This window comes from Rhodnius prolixus, unplaced genomic scaffold (assembly GCF_049639745.1).
Source record: "Rhodnius prolixus isolate KJV_2025 unplaced genomic scaffold, Rpr scaffold_3, whole genome shotgun sequence".
NCBI lineage: Eukaryota > Metazoa > Arthropoda > Insecta > Hemiptera > Reduviidae > Rhodnius > Rhodnius prolixus.
In genome coordinates this window covers 12,701,469-12,720,554 of record NW_027411603.1, presented here as the reverse complement: position 1 = coordinate 12,720,554, position 19,086 = coordinate 12,701,469, and the positions used below count along the sequence as shown (strand labels likewise).

The window sequence follows — 19,086 nt, the reverse complement described above, 5'->3', positions numbered from 1 at the left end:
TTGTTTTCAAAAATTTTATTAAACAATAGGGAATTACTAAAAACAAAACAAAAAAAGGCGCTCATCCATCTTACAAGTGAAGAGTAGCACTCTATTGACAATTTAAGAGTTCAGCAAGCCAATTATATTCACTGAGGACCTGGGTATGTATGTAGGTATTATGTGTAGTGTACATGATGCCCATACAAATGGGTGCAGGTTTTGTTTTGCCGGCCATATTTTGTCACTCAGCGAAGAACTGGTTTTCTGTCAGGTGGACTTGTACCGGAGATATGAAGAAAGAGAAAGAGAGAGATAGAAAAAAGATCAATAGCAGGAAATCCTCGCTAACAAGTGCGGTAGCCAATTAAAAAAAGAGAGAGGCTGTTTTAAAATATATAACATACGAGTATAAACTTGATCACGATGATGTTCAACAAAAATAAGAAGTTGTAGAAGAAAAACATAAGTTACAGCGTCTGGAGAAAGGGACATCCATTCCAGCCTCCATTTTTTTTTTAAATTTATTGATTAATATTTAATAAGTTTTTGGAAAAGCAAACAGCCTCATTAAAACCATTGCCAACTTTATAGATCAATATTAATACTAATTTAATAACTTTTAAATCTAGTAAGAACAATCAGGTTTTTCTTTTTATCCTTAACATTTTACTTCTTGAAGAAAATAGATTTTCTTGGCTGTACTCTTTGGAAAACTGCAACGTGGTTTTCCTTTATCACAAATTGGTTAATCAGAACTCCGGAAATACAAAAAGGATTCTAGAAAGAAAGTAAGACAGATTCTAGGCAGGCTTCCTAGAGAAAGACAGATCCGTTTAAGCGGAAATTAATATCTTTGAACCGTACCCTGTAGGAAAGAAGCCTAATACTCCACTTCCAACTAATTCCCTTCCAAAACTCAGAGGCACGCATTATCATTGAAAAGAATCTATGGGATACAAATTGGGTTTTTGTTTTGAAAGATACTCCGCAGCCACTTATTTGGACTTTTAGCGATTCCACTAGTTTCCAGCCTAGCGTCACGAACTACACACAATATCCTCCATCAGTCATATGTCTGAGTACTGTACAGTGCAGATAGAGATTCGCACAGTAAGTACCTGATTAGGTTTAGCTAACCCACAGGTACAACTCTAGCTCATCACAAACACACACATACTTTGCCAGACTCCTACATTCTGCCCCAACACTTACGAGCCAACTATTTTTTAGCTCACAGTGATATGGCAATGAATACTTCTCTAAAACTAATCTACCACTGTCTATAGTATTCCATCTTGCATGATTCTTGTTTAGGTCAAACTAAACTTTAATCAAAATTTTCTTAAACCAACAACAAAAGGAAGTCCTGTTTCGAAGTAAAGGATGGTGAGTTACTTAATAAGGTCTTAAGTATTTTTTGGAACTTTACCAAGAAATCTGCGTGACTTATTAGCCCATCCGTAGTTTCTTCAATTGCTTCCAAGCTTCCATTAAATGTAATAAAAGTAAAAAATTAAGTAAATACTTTAATAAAAGGAAATAATTATTTAAACAGCTTAAAAAAAAAGGGTCATTAGTAATTTTTGAATGATGTCCTAATCTAGGTAGCAGAACACCGGAAATTTGTACACTTTACCATTTACATTGTATGATGAGCTACATCCTCTATATTAACTGGTTACTGAGCCAGTTTATATGTTCATTACTTGAGTAGATAATGCTTGGTGTCGAATAGTTTACAACAGCATCACAAATAGTTTCCACAGTTTTCATCGAGTTTAAAAAACCGATCCATTTTATTTTTTTACTTTTTCTTTTCTCAGCAAGAAAAAGCTCCAACGAGTTTCTCAAAACTTAGCACATAGTTATCAATCAGTAACCTTTCCTCTCCAATGTATTTATCATTCACCAAAAAGATTAATAGTAATCTAAAATAAATCAATAACTTTTAGGGAACTTTTTTATGAATGGGAAAGGAATTAGCTTAGTGGTTAACGTTTACTGAATTCCAAAGAGGAGATTCCAAGTTCGAATCCAGATGCTGGCTCTTAGATTCTACATTTAAGGAGTTTCTTAGCTCATTGTGTGGTGATGGACAATGTATTCTATAACAAGGGAACACTATTCGGAAACTGGCAGTGCACTGAAAAAAAGCTCCGAGCGCCATAGATTTCAGATATTGCCTTTTTAATTTTAACGTAGATTAAAAGTGTCATTCCGGTGATATGTACAGAATTACTATCTGTATATTATTAAGTAATAAATGTATTTTATAATTAGGAACTAGAAAAGTATAAGTTAGTACACTGAGAATTATTTAGAGCAAATTACGTAAAGGTTTAACCACGTTTTTTTTTGGTTTCAGATGAAGTCAAAGAAGTGTTGGGTTCCTAAATTTTCACACAATAAAAATGTTGCGTAATGACAGGACACGATTGCTATTAACTTTTCACCTGAAAAGAATCAAGGAGTAAAGTAGGATGTCAATCTAGTTTAGCTGGCTCTCCTCAGTTGGACACCAAAAGAAAAAAAGAGGTAAAAGAAGGAATACTACACGCACACAAAAAGGAGGAACTCGGAGTTAGGCAGTGAGATGGATGATATGGTTGTGGTAAAGCACAGCTAGAGCTGTGATGTAGTAGTCATCAGAAGGGTATAATTATTACAAGAAGTACGAAAGAAGGACGTGATACTCTCTTGCAGCAGATGAAGGCTTCTCTAGAACGGTATAGAGTGAAGAGGCAACAGTATCAAGAACTAGACTGGAGGAGGGAAGTTATACCAGGTTTGGTCATTATCTCTGTGAGATCACTACAATCTGTCCAACTATCTATCTATCTTTCTTCAACACAACTCACAAGATGATGAAGATGGGCTCCTGATGATTATTATCGTCCATTTCCTTTCTCTTCTCTAAGGAAAGTCAGATAAAACACATCATCATCTTGAGAGGCTCTCCAGTAAATGCGATTTGTCTCCCAACTCAGACATACTTCCAAGAGTCAGCAAATATCTCCCTATTACATGAAACGCCATAACAATAACCAGCATACACTGTGCTGAACTTGCAAAATAACTGCAAGATAATGGACAACCTACACCTAGTAACTACCGTTGCAACAATTTCTTTTATGCTTACGTTTATAATAAACTGTGTTAAATACTGCGCAAAAATAATACATTGTATAAAAATTGCAAGCTATTGTATAATTTAACCTAAAACAACTAGATGGTCGGTTACAACAAATTATTTTGAATAAAAAAAACAGTCCTAATCATAAATTTCATTTATGTTCATAAATTGTAGTTTACATAAAACTTTTCATCAACCTCTGTTAAAATTCTACAAACCCTAAGGCAATTATTGTATGTTAACAAGCTTTTTATCCGATAAAATTAATCTTGTTTTGACTTATAAAAGCTGTACATAAGCAATGGAATTTATTTAGTTTTTAGGTGACAAAATGTGGCGTAACTACAATACACAGACGACATTCAATCATTAGCAGGTCTAAATCCTTCAAAGTTCAACGAGTCCAATCCGGGCATTTGGGTTTCACTTTGGACTTTCGGCTCAATTTCGATGGAAAAATTGAGTACATGAGTGAAAAGTCATCGAAAATTTGATTTTATTTATTCGTCGAATCAATAGAGCAAATGTTTTCAGAAGGAAGAAAGAATAATGCCGAATTTAGTCAGGCAATTCTGGTGTTAATTTAATGCTAATCAAAAACGTTTTTCACAAAAGCAACACTTTCTCTTTTACAAGAAAATGCAAAAAATCAATGAAGAAAACTATAAAAAGATTGAAGAAAGTAAGAAAGCGTTGGAACTGCCACACACCTGAAGATATATTTATTATAATTTATCTAAGCTCCAACTGTACAGGTAATAAAGTAGAGAAAATATTTAAGCGGATTCAGCGTGTGATCATAATAAGGGCTGATAAGAACAGTAGTTAGTAACAGGGGTATTAAATTTTTAAAAAATGACATAACTTTTAGATGATTGTTTAAGATAAATATATCTAGGAATTGAAATCTTGTTCATTATAATGACCTGCAGTTCTTATATGTGTCTTGGTCGCAGAAGTTTTATACATATATATACATCTATTAATCTCATACCTTGGTAGTAAGTTTAGAAAGATAGGAACACTTCTTTCTGTAATAAAATGGTTAATGGAAAAATAAATAATTCCTCAGCTTCGAAACGCCCTAATTTTAAGAGCGTCCCCAACATATTTTAACTAGAAATTTATAGGCAAGCGTGTGCTCCATTTAAAGTAGAAATCAGAACAAAAAACTACAAGACTAGACCTCCCCCAAGTGAGGAGAGAAGCAAAGAGAGAGAGTGACCATAAAAGAGGTGAGCAAGGCCTTGCCGACTCAGACTTGTATACCTGAGTAGAATTAGTTAAATAGATTCAATTCTACCAGTTCATTCATCATATGGTTATTTAAAATGGATGAAATGGTTTAGTAACGGCAAGATAGAAGATTCTAATAAAAGACGCGTGACGTTAAATGCAGAGTAGAGAAGGTAAAAAAAAAAAAAAAAAAATACAAATAAACAAAAGAAGATACGAACAAAGCCTTGACAGTTTGCTCTGTACGAAGTGCTTGCTTGCCACAGACCATGAAGATGAAGATACTGCCTAACGATAACAACTTTCTCCAATGGTCACTCGCCAGGATGTTCCTGTTCATCTCTTTGATCTAACAATAAACTATCAACTTCTGATTATTTTAGAATCATCTAACATGTAATCCTTCTAGATGAAGCTTTAAAATTAGGAATTTTTACTATCTCTTAATAGTTGTAAAAACAAAGTGTTGCAATAATCTTATTTGTAAGAGAAAAAAATACAAAATCAATATCATTCTTACTCCTTCTGTCACCCGATCAAATCTCAATTTCGTCTCCTGCTACAGGATTTCAAGAAACTTCTAATACCGCTCTTCAAGAACAAGAAGAAAACCGCCCCAATAACCAGTTACCGAAGTATCATGGCTGAAAATTTCTACGATTAGCGTTTTCTTCAAAAAATAAATAAATAAATATGGAATTGAGAGCCCAGTAAAGTAGTTGTTTATGAGCAAATTTCATCATGTTAAAGCTACTGTAAGCGTATCAAAATGAGCTAATAGGTGGACAGAATCGTTTGTTGCATCAAACAGCTCTCATCACGTCATCGTATTTCACCGGCCTTTGATCACGACCCGCCCGAATGTTATTTGTAACAGGTTAAACTACGAGCAAGATAAAGGTTAAGCCCACCAGAGTCAGTTTTCAAATTTTTCATCCAATTTTCCCTTAAACTTTTGTACACCAACAAAAGACTCTTACAACAACACTTTTATATGATAGTATTGATTTTTGGGAAGTTTAAAAAAAAAAACTGCCATCTTTTAATGCTCCTAAAAACCATTCATTTTTATTAATGTGCCATAAAAAGATCAAAAATAAAATGACTACCTTTATAACGTTCTGAGACACTTCGACATATTGCGTTGTATCGAATCGGTTAACTAGAGTTCAATTGGTAAAAACCGCATCGAATAAATCTAGAAACTTTTGAAACTCAGGAAGTTTCTCAGTTACCTAACTAACCTAATAATGTAAAGGAACACCTAATGTATAAGAAGAGCCCTTTCATGGATTCTGAGAACCCAAATGAAGTCATAGTGAATTTTCCGAAAACTCTAAAGAGGATGACGATGGTGTAAAATAGGCAAAAAACAAAACTTCCTTGATAAAAAGAAATACTAACAGACTCCTACACAGTAAAAATGACTAACATGAAGCAAAAAATAATATTACCAACTGAAACTGACTATAAGGTCCAGTGTACCAATAAATATGAGATACAAGTTGCAATTATAGATTGAAACGAACCGAATGTAACTTATATAAAACTTGATATGAGAACTGAACAACTAGCCATCGGATATTCGATATTAATTAAATAGTATTTTTTTGTATTTTACTTTTATATTATAACTTATATAGAGGAAAGTGAACCGGTTTTGTTTATGTTATTAATTTCAATTCTAGCATGTTCTCTTCTCATCTGATCTTACCTCCCATCAAGTTGCTATATAATATTGGACTTGGAGCGAGCCCAGAACATCTACAGACTCTCTCCTCCTAGGGTGCACACAGCTGAGTGAATAGCAGAGCGATGGACCGGTTTCTATTTCTGATTTTTTACACTCCATCGAACTTACATTAATAATATATAATTGTGGGATAGTTGTGTGCCTTCATCTTCCACTTCCACTTCTAGTTCTAAAGTTAAGAGGCTACAGTCAAGAAGTCTCTCTTGTACAGCAACAAGTTCAACACAAACAGACATTTTTTCGCTTAATTTATATAATTTTATATTAATATGGCCACTCAAATGCTGAGTAATATTTTAACAATTTTCAGTTTAAAAAAATCTTCTGCAGCTTAGTTTGGCATTATTTACTAAATACTAAATGGGAAACCAATCATTTCTTTGAAAGCATCTGTGATGGAACTTTCCATCTCTTCCTCAGAACTCATGAGCCCGTGACAGAAGAACTGCATCATTCGGACACCCTGACAACCTTGATGATAACTTTGCCTAACACCAACACAGGTGTTTCAAAATTTCTTGTTCTTCTTCTTATCCTTGTACTGCAGACCGAGACGGCCACTGTGCTCTCTCTTTTTGTTGTCCTTAAGGGACTAATGTCCCAGGACATTAATAAACGTATTTCTTTCTTTCTTTCTTTCTTTCTCTCTCTCTCTTCCACTTCTTAACCACCAACTTATTATAGAGTCACTAACTATGAGATTAGGAGGCTTCGTTAAATCAGTAACCTCCTAGAACGGCCCCCCCCCCCCATTGAACGCGCCAGACGTTTCATTTTAGCCAGGCGTATTTTCGTCTAATTCTCCTTAATTTAAAGCCTGACGTTTTTAGCCTCATTCTCACTCCAATTTTTGCAACTGTTCCTTCTACAACGATCTTCATTGCTCAAAAACCGTTACTCAGGTTTTGCAGAGATAGTTGACAGTGTAACTACTTGGATTTATTAGCCCTAGACCAACTAAAACTCACTATTACCCACATTCACCGAACACTTAAGAGGTTACAATGCATAACCGATTAATGATACAAAACACTGACATCCGAAGAAGCCAGGATTGTTCTTTAAAGTCAAAAAATATTTGACTTTAAAACTATTTTTATATAAAACATCTAACAACTCTTTGTTAAAAGAGAATAATTAGGCAATGATAAGAAAAATGTACTTCCTTCAGATGAAGAGAACCCTAAAAGAGGCAATCATTTGGGTTCTATATCTTGTATTTAATCTTCTTTAAACAACCATCCTTTGCTAGAAATGCTTTAATATTCTGGTTTCTTAAAATTAGAACCTATGAAAGGGATAATACTTCTCATCAGATTGTGGAGCTATTTGGAATGATAAACCGTCGAATGGAGACAAATCGATTAGAAAGCGACGAAATTTAGCGATTAAAAGCGATGCTTTTATGTTCAATAAAGTAAAAGACCGAGTTAGCATTGAGAAAGAAGAGGGGTGATAAACAGACGAGGAGTGCTTATGTCATTTCTTGTATTATTAGGTAGGTGCTAGTTTTGCCATAGAATAAGAAATCAGTGTAGTAGTTGTTAAGAAAGTGTGTTTTGGTTTAGTGAGAGAGAGAAGTAGACCACTGACTGAATGTTAATATCTAAGGAAGTCCTAAGTCTGGTTCTTGTCCATTTCCAGTCTTCTCCGGCAGGTTGATGGTCTAGCTGGATCGTCTGTGAGTTCTTCTCTTAATGAATCAACACAACATATCACGTATTTCATAACAATCGTGCATCACCATGGTCACCTTCATTATTTCTGATCTTTCTTCATCTTTATTGTTCTTCTTCATTGTCTACTTCTTTTCTGTGAGCTACTTTATGGATGTGGTCAGATTTTTTTTTTTTTTACCATTCATCAAGCTCACTCAACAAAACAGAATCGTCATTATCAAAAAGCATTTCTTTGTATTAATTTTTTCGACAATCAAACAAATGATTAAAATGATTTAGTTCAGATTAAAGAAAAGACTTTATTGTAGAACTGTTTCTGCCCTTACAAGAATTACTAACTAATCTACTGTATTACAAGTAGTTATTAAAGATTGATGAAGAGATGTTTGACAAAAAATTTTAAACTACGTCTTTTATTGCCTTAAATTTTTGTTTTCATTTAAGAATACTGGATCGCACTTGTGTTGGAATAACAGCTCATAAAAAATAGCAATATAAACCTGAAGAAACAAAGGGCTTTAGAAAAATTACAGTTTAAATTATTTGAACGCGTAATGACCGATCTCAGGTATGGGCCTGCATTATTCAAACTCTTCAGAAAACCAATTAGGCTTGAATGTACGAAATTATTGCTTCCCAACAACCAAATCTCTCCACGATAAATTTTAAGTTATTTATACAAGGATTTTAGCGGAACCTTGAGCAATTATTGTCAGATATACGGACGTGGATTTTTACAACCCAAATTACAAATATTTTTAAAGAGGAGTTGAATCATTATTTCAGCAAACTCTCCACCTCCTATGAATGGTTGTGAACAACGAGCCTAGGAAACTTTATAAATCAATGGAAACTCAAAAAGAACTCCCACAATTTTATAGAAACATGGAACAGAAATAACAAAAATATAAATACGTATACCACTTTTCAACTTTTTCCAGCAACCATTTTTCACCAAGTGCAAACTTTAGTAAGCTCGTGGAAAGTGCTTTTACACACTTCTATTACAGTGAATTGAAAATTTTATTAAAGTAATAAAGCCAAATAAAGGAACAAAGTGTTAACAATTTCTTTTTTTTTTAAATGTCGCAGAAAAAGGAGAGAGAGTGTTGGAGGGCGTCCCAAAGGAGTCACAAGATGGATTATCGTTTCTTCGTGCGGGCCACCGATCTGAGCCGTACTACTTACTGCCCGTGGGAAACTTAACTTTTATCGCTCTTCCATCCATTTGTTTACAACATAAATTTAAATAGACTGCACTTTATTAAATAACTTATTTATTTTAAGGTTATATTTGAAAAATATTCACACATTAATAAATATTACCCTTCGATGATAAATTAATTCATATACAACTTCGAGTCTTAAAATTACTTCCTCCCGTAAAAGCCTTTTACCATTACCCACTTAATTTCTGTATCTATAATTAGGACCCTCCTTGATTATCCTTAGCCATAAATATTCATGACGACAAAATCAAAAATCTGAGAATCAACAACCACACGACTTTTTCTTACAATGATTTCCAAGATCCTAACTTATCAAACTCCGAATATTATCAACATATTTAATTCTTTCTATCATTACAATGTTTGTAAAACCGTGAAATCCACTGCAATAGCACATTAGAGGCAATTTCAAAATTTCAAATACCATCTTCCCCGACACCCACTAATAATAAATTTTACTTTTTCATTCTACTACAGTAATTTTTCCAAATAACTTTATCTTTTTACTGATACAACAACCTCTCATCTTCATCACTAACTTGACAGCCCTCTTTCTGTAGGTTCTAGGAAATGTTTACAGTCTCCCAGGCTCTCACGTTAACCTGATTCATAGTTTCGATAACAGTCAATTAATTTTGTAAACTTAATTTTTTTTTTTTACCTCCATTTTCTCTGTTCTCATTTCTACTGTGGTCCACATTGAAAGGAAATGGGGTTCTTACACCATTAACAGCCAGCATCCATCATGTACTTTTGCTTGAAGGACAAAGTGCTCGTAAATTACTTTACGGTTTGTGCCGATTGTGTGTATTATTAAACCATTTATCCACTTGTTGTAAATAGATGTACCTTAAACCTCATTGCAACTGAGATAAAACGAACACCCACATTTGAATCAAAGCATTTCAATAATAAACCCCATTCGACTATTTACCCGTCACATCTAAGAAATTTATGCAATACGTATTAGTTAGACATTTTCAGTCTGAAGAAACTTTTAGAATCTAAAGAATCAATCGTAAGTCGATCTTAACAAATCTGTAACGATTTCTCAAAATCCACTTTCAATGGAATAATTTCAGCAATATTTAAATGATGAGTAAGGTATACCAAAAATAAATCTACCAAAATATTTAAATATCGCTTGAATGGTTTTAGTGTTGAGAACTTATGACGATCTCCCAATTGGGTTGTTCATTGGTCTAGTTTGTTACTTTGAAGTAACTGATCCTTACTTCAAAGGTTTGACAAAGCAAGACAAGGTGTTAGAACTGAATACGATATACTACAACTGGAAGATACATTCTTTTCTACTCTAGTTGAGTGTCTTATTTCTCAAAATTAAATCATACTTCAAAACCAAATACTTAAAGCTCCAAACTTGAAGAAGGAAAACGACAAAATTGAAGCTAACAAAGTTCCACTTTTAATATTCAGCAAGGTTATGAGAAGTAAGAAATTGCCTGTTACAAAATAAACATTTGAGTCAATAAAAACGGCTCGGTAACACAATTTTAGACGGTTAACATTATTCTATCTATTATCTTCGTTCAACTAAAATGTACTCTGAAAGTTATTATACTATCTGAACGTAAGTTTCAACTTAAGAGACACTGGTGATCAATGTAAGAATGATTAGTAGCCGTCAGTAGGTGTAAGGATGCAATTTTCTTAAACTGCATCAAAACGTCACGCAGTCACTTATGAATTTTATTTCTATATTTGTAATAATTTTAGCTGAAGCAGTATCTAATAAAACTTGAATTACAGGAAAGTATAAACATAATAAAGGTAAATACATAAGGAGAGAAACTTGGTCCAGTTGAAGGTGAACTTTCACCACCAGAGGTCTCTCGAGGGAGAACCTATGTTTAACAGAAGTGGAACAAATAAGGAATTACCTTGGATTAAACTAAAACTAAATTACAACTATAAATGAAGGTATTTATAATTGGTGAGTAATTGCTCGATTATTTTCTGTTTAGTCATCAACTCTTGAAGAATACGGACCACCAAGTGATATCATCACCATCAAAACCTTATCAAGATAAGGTAAGGTAGAAATGAATGTGTATATAGTGAGAGTGAGACGAGTGTTTTGTAAGAAGGGAAAACAATTGAAGGATTAGAGCACTAAAGACCTGATGTCAACTAATTTCCTGGTGCATCCCGATATTGTAATGAAAAGAGCGTTTAGAGGAAGAAGAAGAAGAAGAAGCCTTGAATGGATGGAGGCCTCTGAATGGAAGTCTAAATGAAATGTGACTTCTTAGCCAACTGGTTCATGTTGATTGCCCAACAATAGAAAGAAAGAAGAGAAAACTAAGCCCAAAAGAGGAAAAGAGAAGAACATTGAACCTAAACTGCTGTTAAACCAACAGACAGAAAGTGCAATAGATACGCTCCTCCTTGCAAACAGAAACAGGATCTAAACAAAAAAAAGCAAAAGCAAATGCAACTTTTGTTTTAACACATTTCTTTTAAACAGGAATAAAACAAGCTTGTCTATTAACTTTTGTAAGGAACTAATTTCTGGTGGTTTAATAAAGTTTACCGCAGTGTAAAAAATGGTGTTATTGAGAAGTAGTCTCTTGAGAAGATCTAGCAAGTCATTCAAGTTGTACAATTCGCCTCAGGATAACATTTCTTTTAACAGTCATTTCCTGAAAAGAAATGCTACTCATCAGTTTGCAAGACTATGGCGGAAAATAAAGGTACTTGTTGAGAAATGACGAAGATTGTGGAAAATTTTTCTGACCCAAAACGCACTGGAAGAAAATAAATATAGAAAAGTTAATATTGTTTACGAGATAATACAAACAAAGATAAAAATAGAAAAGAAAATAGAAGCCAATTTTAACTCTATATCAATAATCTATTAGTTTTAAATGTTTCACGGTCCAGTCTGGATGATGATGGACAAATGGGATGAAATAAAGAACAGGACAAGTAGAAAGCGAGTGATGCCAATCAATTAGGTCCAGCACGGCTCCAGGCGATAAAGCCTGCCCAAGCTAACCAAACTGAACCTCGGCCTTCATGCACACAACTTCAACAAATAAATAATAAATCTCATACCCATTGTCTGAATAATTTTTTTTTGAGATTTATTTCTAAACTAACCGAGTTACCAGTTAAAGTTCGCTTAGTAAAGATTTATTACTTCAGCAAGAAATGGTCACTATTTCTACAAACATTTTTTGAGGGTATTTGTAGAAATTATAAAATTAAGCCTCTTTTAAAATTTTGGAAATATAAACTTAATAAAAAAAAATCTATGTTTTAAGGCCCCCTGGAATGATTTCACTTTCATTTAGAAACCACCAGGAGATTTTAATAAATGGTGATGTTAAATCGCCCTGCTACATTCAAGCATAACATAACATACCGCTGAGTTGTAGAAGAAATGATCAATGGTTCAATAATTTGGGTTTGACACAGCTCCAGTGTGTAAGTAATATTTAAGTACACTTGAAGCTCTAATTTGGATCTATTAAACACAGATCCACCAGCTTTACTACAACTTGAGATGCTTACTGCACAGATATAAAAGCCTGTTATTTGACTTGAAATATTTGTTTGCACAGACTGGGGTAGTATTTTATAGGAACAGAGAGTCCAGTTTAAGTTCAGCTGCTGTATAAACTTGATAGAGGGAAGAAGTGAGCTCTGGACAATGAGGATCAGAAACTAAAATATAAATTTTTCCCCAGACACTAACCCATAACCAATCTCCTTATTGGGCTCCATAGTTTTTCGTTCAGTTTTAAGAATTTTTCAAGGAATAAATATGTCAAGACAAACTTGTGGGAGATTCGCCGTCACACTTTTGTTGCGAATGAATGGAGAGACTATTGTTGGCTCAAACGAAACCCAATAAGACTTCTTGCATTGAACTAATTATTTTAAATATATGTTTTAAGTGTTTAGTTTGTTTAAATATGATTTATTTAATAAAATATTTTTACTTAAGTAATGAGTACTACTGATACTATAGCTGGCGAACAATAGATGGTTAATCATGCTGGCCAAGTAATATATCTCTAGGTATTTCAAGGACCCATTAATAGTGGCACGTTTTCGAAAGCAAATAAGTAGAATGGAAACAGGAAAAAAAAAATAGAGGGGAAAAAAAGGTAGTAGAGAGCCCGTGGGAGACGCCTACGCGTACAGTTCGAGCCTGAGCGACAAGCTATTCGGTGTTGTCGATCAATAAAGGAAGCAGCAACGTAATGGCCGCAGAAGAGTGGAGAAAAGTTAAAGAAAAAGCCATGCCGTGACCAATTTCTCCACCAGTTTGAGGATGTGGAGCGCAGCCACACTTTTTGTTACCTTCTTCCAGGTTTCTCGTACGTCCTTTATTCCTTTCTTTCTAATTCTTTGTCAACTTCCTAACTATAAACAGTCCTCACTAATAAATAGCTTCATATACTAGGTTGATGTCTAATTTATTATCAGTAATTACCTACTGTTACAATAAACAATATTATATAAAGGCCATGAAATTTTGTTGAGAAGTTCCTACAAACAAAATTTTTCAGAATTAAATTTAAAAAATAGATAAAAATAAATGAATATTCCATCTTTCATAAAAATATCAGTATAAGATTAACTTTAGATTTGTGTAGCGAGTAGCTGTAAAGCCAAATCTACTGCGACCTAAAAAGATCTGTGTGAATCTCTTAATTGTCAGAATTGAGAACGTTGACGCTCAACGAAAGTGAGCGAAGAAGAAAGGGTTAAAAAAAAAATGCTTTGCAAAACTACTGACTTGGCACACGACTTGGAAGAAGCTAAACTTACTGCCTGTAACGCCACCAGGTGAAAGATGATTTTTGTGATGAGCAATAGAAACGTGGATGCCTGGAATTACGAAAATAAATGCACCAATGTAAAATTTCAATTAGATATTAATACGGGTATCAGAATGGAAGGTTCCCACCAAATACTTTCATTAATAAGTGCCATTCCCTCCCACTTATTCGTTTAAATCTGGAGAGCCGACTACATTTGGTATAATATATTCAATATCAAAAAAAAATATATACGAGGTGTGTTCAAAAAGTAACGGGAATTTTTAAATTTCGCGGGTTTGGAGAGTCTGATTGTAAAATTTTTTTTTTTATTATGTTGGTACAGATGTCCCTGAAGTACGATAAAATTTTCAGTAATATTCATTGTTTACTTCTTAAGTGGCAGCCGTTAAGGTTAGACGTGTTTTTCGAGCTTGGCGATTTTTGTTTGTTAAAAAAAATGGATCAAAGAATTTGTATTAAATTTTGCGTAAAAAATGAAATAAAGTGTGTGAAATGTTAATAAAGGCATATGGTGAGTCTGCTATGAGTAAAACAAGGATTTACGAGTGGTATAAGCGTTTCCAAGATGGCCGCGAAAACGTTGAAGATGACGAACGACCTGGACGTCCAAGCACATCAACAACCGATGAAAACGTGAAAAAAGTGAAAGAAATGGTTATGAACGATCGCCGAATCACAATCAGAGAAGTCGCTGATGATGTTGCCATATCAATTGGCTCATGCCATGAAATTTTTTCGGATGTTTTGGGTATGAAACGTGTGGCAGCAAAATTTGTTCCAAAATTGTTGAATTTCGAACAAAAACAGCGGAGAATGGAAGTTGCTCAAGAGTCACTCAATGAAGTCGACAACGATGCGGATCTACTGAAACGTGTTATAACAGGTGACGAAACATGGGTTTACGGATATGATGTCGAAACTAAGGCTCAATCGTCCCAGTGGAGGCATTCTGGATCGCCAAGAACGAAAAAGGCTCGACAAGTGCGGTCGAATGTGAAGGTTATGCTCACTGTGTTCTTCGATTTTAATGGCATAGTGTATCATGAATTCTTGCCACAAGGTCAAACAATCAATAACAAGTACTACCTACAAGTTCAACGCCGTTTGCGTGAAGCAATCCGAAAAAAACGCCCGGATTTGTGGCAAAACAATTCATGGATTTTGCACCACGATAATGCACCTGCTCACACTTCATTGCTTGTTCGTGAATTTTTGGCCAAAAACAAAACTTTAACGATGCCCCAGCCTCCATATTCGCCAGACATGGCTCCATGTGACTTTTTTCTATTTCCAAACATAAAGAGAACATTAAAAGGCCGTCGTTTTACAAGCATAGATGACATTAAAAGCGAATCGCTGAAAGAGCTGAAAGCTATCACAAAGATCGAGTTTCAGAAGTGTTTCGAGGATTGGAAAAAGCGCTGGCACAAGTGTATTGTATGCGAAGGGGACTACTTTGAAGGCGACAATATTAATGTAGATGAATAAATAAATATTTTTTTCAAAAAACGAAAATTCCCGTTACTTTTTGAACACACCTCGTATACTATGGGTCTGGCAACGAAAAGCGTAAAGCAGTGCGAAGGGCTCAGAGTTCGGTAGTAAACTTTGCCCAGAAGCTCCTTACTAGCCTCCTGTTAATGGAAACTGAGTGCACCAGTGAAGACCCTGGATCAGTTGGAACACATCACAACACCTACAAATGAGTTTAATACTTAGGGAATTTAATAATAATTGACATTTAAGAAAATATGACATTCGCCCTATAAATTTACTTAAACATAGAAGTGAAAATAAATAAATATTAGAAATGCTACAATTTATTATTTCAACTCATGATAAGAGAAAACAACCTGAGGAATGGAAAATAGAGAAAGATTACAGCTCCATCAAAAAAATAAGTGCTTCGTTTCTAGGTATAAAATTACCCTAGAAATAATAAATAGAATTATTTAACATAGAAATCTATCAAAGAATTTATAAGATCAGAAAGAATAAAATAATCAAAAGAAGTTTTTTTTTAAAAAAACAAAACAGAGAAAGAAAAATCTCCCCAAATCAATAAATTAAATAAACTTAATATGCAAAAGAAGGCCAGAATTCCAAAGCTTGTCCATAAAATAATCTAAAAAGATATAAATCGGTAAAGCTTTTTAATTAGAAAGAAATCAAAATAACTGGGCAAGATTCCTTGGCTGAAAGGAAACAGATTTTTGTATTGATTTTAGGTGCAAGATGTCCGAAGGTATGTTATAAGTCTACCGGTGTAGATTTAAAAAAAAGAGTCCCCGTTGGTTGTCTGAAGCTCTCCATTCTCATTAAAACCAGCTGAAATTTTTATCTTTGCCTTGTGCGGTTACCCCGCCATACTGGAATACCATTGGTTTCCTATTGATCTGTATTATAATTCTTTTTCTTTCTTTTTTTGGTCAATTTCTCCCGTGATATTTTTTTTTTTTTTTTTTAATAAAAGAGTCTAAAAAAATAAAAACACCTTCTTCAACCAACTGTCTCCAACTTTAGTAATAATCAAACAAGATATTTTTATTATAGTTATCTTAGGAGATCGAATGGAAACATGCCTTGGAATCAATTGCCGTTGATATTTCCATATTTATACAAAGTATTTATCTTTCTTAAGGTTTACTACAGTTTCAACAATTCCAGTTGGAAGAATTTTATGGTTTACATGGAAAAGGATGTTTTAATTTTTTACTTTGTTTTGCAAATTTTTTTACAAGCTTTCTTATCTTTTGCTAAATAAAAACAATTCTACAAACAAAGTTTATACAAAACATTTTTTCCCTAAATTCTAATCTGTAAATTATTAATTAATTAATACAATGTCTACCGAAATATGTATTGTCTCTTTAGATTCTATAGTTAAGAGGGCGGTGAGGAAGAAAATGAGAGTAACAGAAAGTCAGGGAGAGTTGGTAGAATATTTCTAAAAGATGAAGAAAGAAAAAGTTTCAAAATTGAAATTGACGTCAATGATCTGAGCCCATGGCGTCAAGGATCTAAAACCACAGTTTCCGTAAAAATCGTAAGCAATTTTATCAGAACCATATCCGAAATTATTTTATCCATCCAAATTTCTTCTCGTAACTGCTTGATCACCATTTTGTGCCCTCCTTAGTTACAATTTTAAAAAAACATTGTCATTTCTTTATTTTATGGTCTTCTTAAATAAGTGAGAAAGTGGAAACAAGAACTGAGGCTCAGCAAGTAGTAGAGTATGACAAACGCAGTGGAAGTCAAATTCTCTGCACCAAACAGATGAATCTACCTCTCTGTTGAGGAAGGAGGATAACATTAAGAAAGTATGCGTGTTACGAGGATGAAATCAACAATATAATTCCAGATTTTCAACAATTATTCTAGTTGGTTCAGAGGAAACGTGACGTTACAACAGAATAATTTTATTATGTATAATATTTCCGTTCAAAATTTTAAATTTGAAAAAAATAAAAAACCTAACTTTTTCTCTTTTATAAATAAATACATAAAATTAATGAATAAAGTAAGAATACAGGCGCAAGTAAGTTGGACAATCAGTTATTGGAAAGGCGGCGCACCCATATAACCAAACTGATCCCAATCTCTCTCCCCCTTCCCCTTGGCTGAGATCGGTCCAACATAAAGGAACACTCAATTTTTTTCCCCTCTTATCCTTCTGCGAACCTCTCTACTACCTCTCTTCCCAATTAGGCCAACTTGAACAAGGTCCTAATTGGTCTCCGGCCAGCCAATCATGGATCTTGTTAATTCTACCGGTCCCTGGTTTCATGTCACAAATCTTTACAGCAACCATTAATTCAGGTAAATAAAATAAAGAATAAAGAATAAAAACTGGAGTTACCTCAATTTTTGACTATTATTGATTTTTTGTTTTTTTTTTAATGTATTTACTTTGTCTTGTGAAACAAGGCTTTGTAGAATCAATCAATCAGAGAAGAATGTAACCGCAACATTAATATGTAACAGAAACAATCTTAGGTGTACTTGAATTCTAAATCTTGTCATTCTCTAAGACAATAACTTGATTTAAAACTAGTCACTACTGTTATTCCAGATATTCGATTAATTTGAATGTTCTTCATAATTTAAGGCATTCAGTGAAACGTATAAGTATTATCTCCATGTTAAATAACAAGATTATTTGTAAAAATAAGTTTAATAACTTTAGATATTTAAAAGTAAGTAGTATGAATATTTCAGATTCATACTCTTTCTTAGTTTGATATATGAAGTGGGATATGACTAAGTAAGTTTATAGTTTATTTTCATTTAATGAAAATGATACTTCCATCTTTCTATTTACCTCTACTAGAGCAATGTGAGATTTAGTTAATTTTTCATTGTTTTTAAAATGTTTCATTTTCTCTTTATAGTTACTGTAAACTATTTTTGTTATCTCTTCTGGGTGTAATTTTTCATAATAATACAAAAATCTTAATGTTCTCTTATTCTTTATTTTTAAAAAGGTTTTGGTAAAGTATACTGATCCTCCAACTTTTATCAACTGAATTTGAATTTTTCACAGAACTTTAATTTTATATATTGTTTTTGGCTTTTACAGTAACATTTTCTATTACTTTTAGTTCAACTTTATCATGTGAAAATCACGTGTTTTAGTGTTGCTTCTTGTTTTCTACTACTTTGTTGTTTTATTTGAGATATCTTACTAGGAGACCTGAGAATATTATTTTTTATTAATTATATTAATTAATTACTAATTATATCCAAATTGGTGGTGGCGCTGCTCTTTACTGGCGGAGTTAACACTTCCTATGTATATCTACTGCTAGTGTCTTAAGAGAATTATGGCAAGACTACGACCTAGTTGTGAAGGACAACTGAAGCTTGAAAACTTTAAAAGAATAATAACACAAAGAAGTATATAACAAAATCTTGGCCACAGTGGATAGCAGACTACACTATAGAATAGGCTTGCTAGACAATGTCATGAATTAAGGTGGTATCAGCTTAAATAATTTTCAATCTAAGTTAACTTTCAGCACAATTCTAATTTCAATTTGCCCAGCGAAAACTATCTCATCGAATAAATATTCAAAACTCTATTGTTATAAACAAAAGTTACTTTGTAAAAAATATTAATCTACATTCAATCGTGTTCGTGAGGACTGAATTATTTGTTTAACACATCTAAATTGTAACAACAATAATACAAAACATCATGCGGCACAGTAAAAGAAAAAGTAGTATTGTCAAGGCCTTACTGTTGTACAACAAA

General features: G+C 33.4%; 1 protein-coding gene and 1 long non-coding RNA gene across 2 annotated transcripts in view; one reads left to right on the top strand and one right to left on the bottom strand.

Moving 5' to 3' along the window:
- The window catches only part of fng (Fringe glycosyltransferase), a 100,988-nt gene that overhangs the window by 59,494 nt on the left and 22,408 nt on the right, over window positions 1-19,086 (bottom strand). The window lies entirely within an intron of this gene.
- LOC141453816 (uncharacterized) lies at window positions 12,370-17,161 on the top strand. Its single transcript, XR_012458205.1, has 3 exons — window positions 12,370-12,462; window positions 16,704-16,875; window positions 17,024-17,161. It is a non-coding gene; the product is annotated as an uncharacterized lncRNA (long non-coding RNA).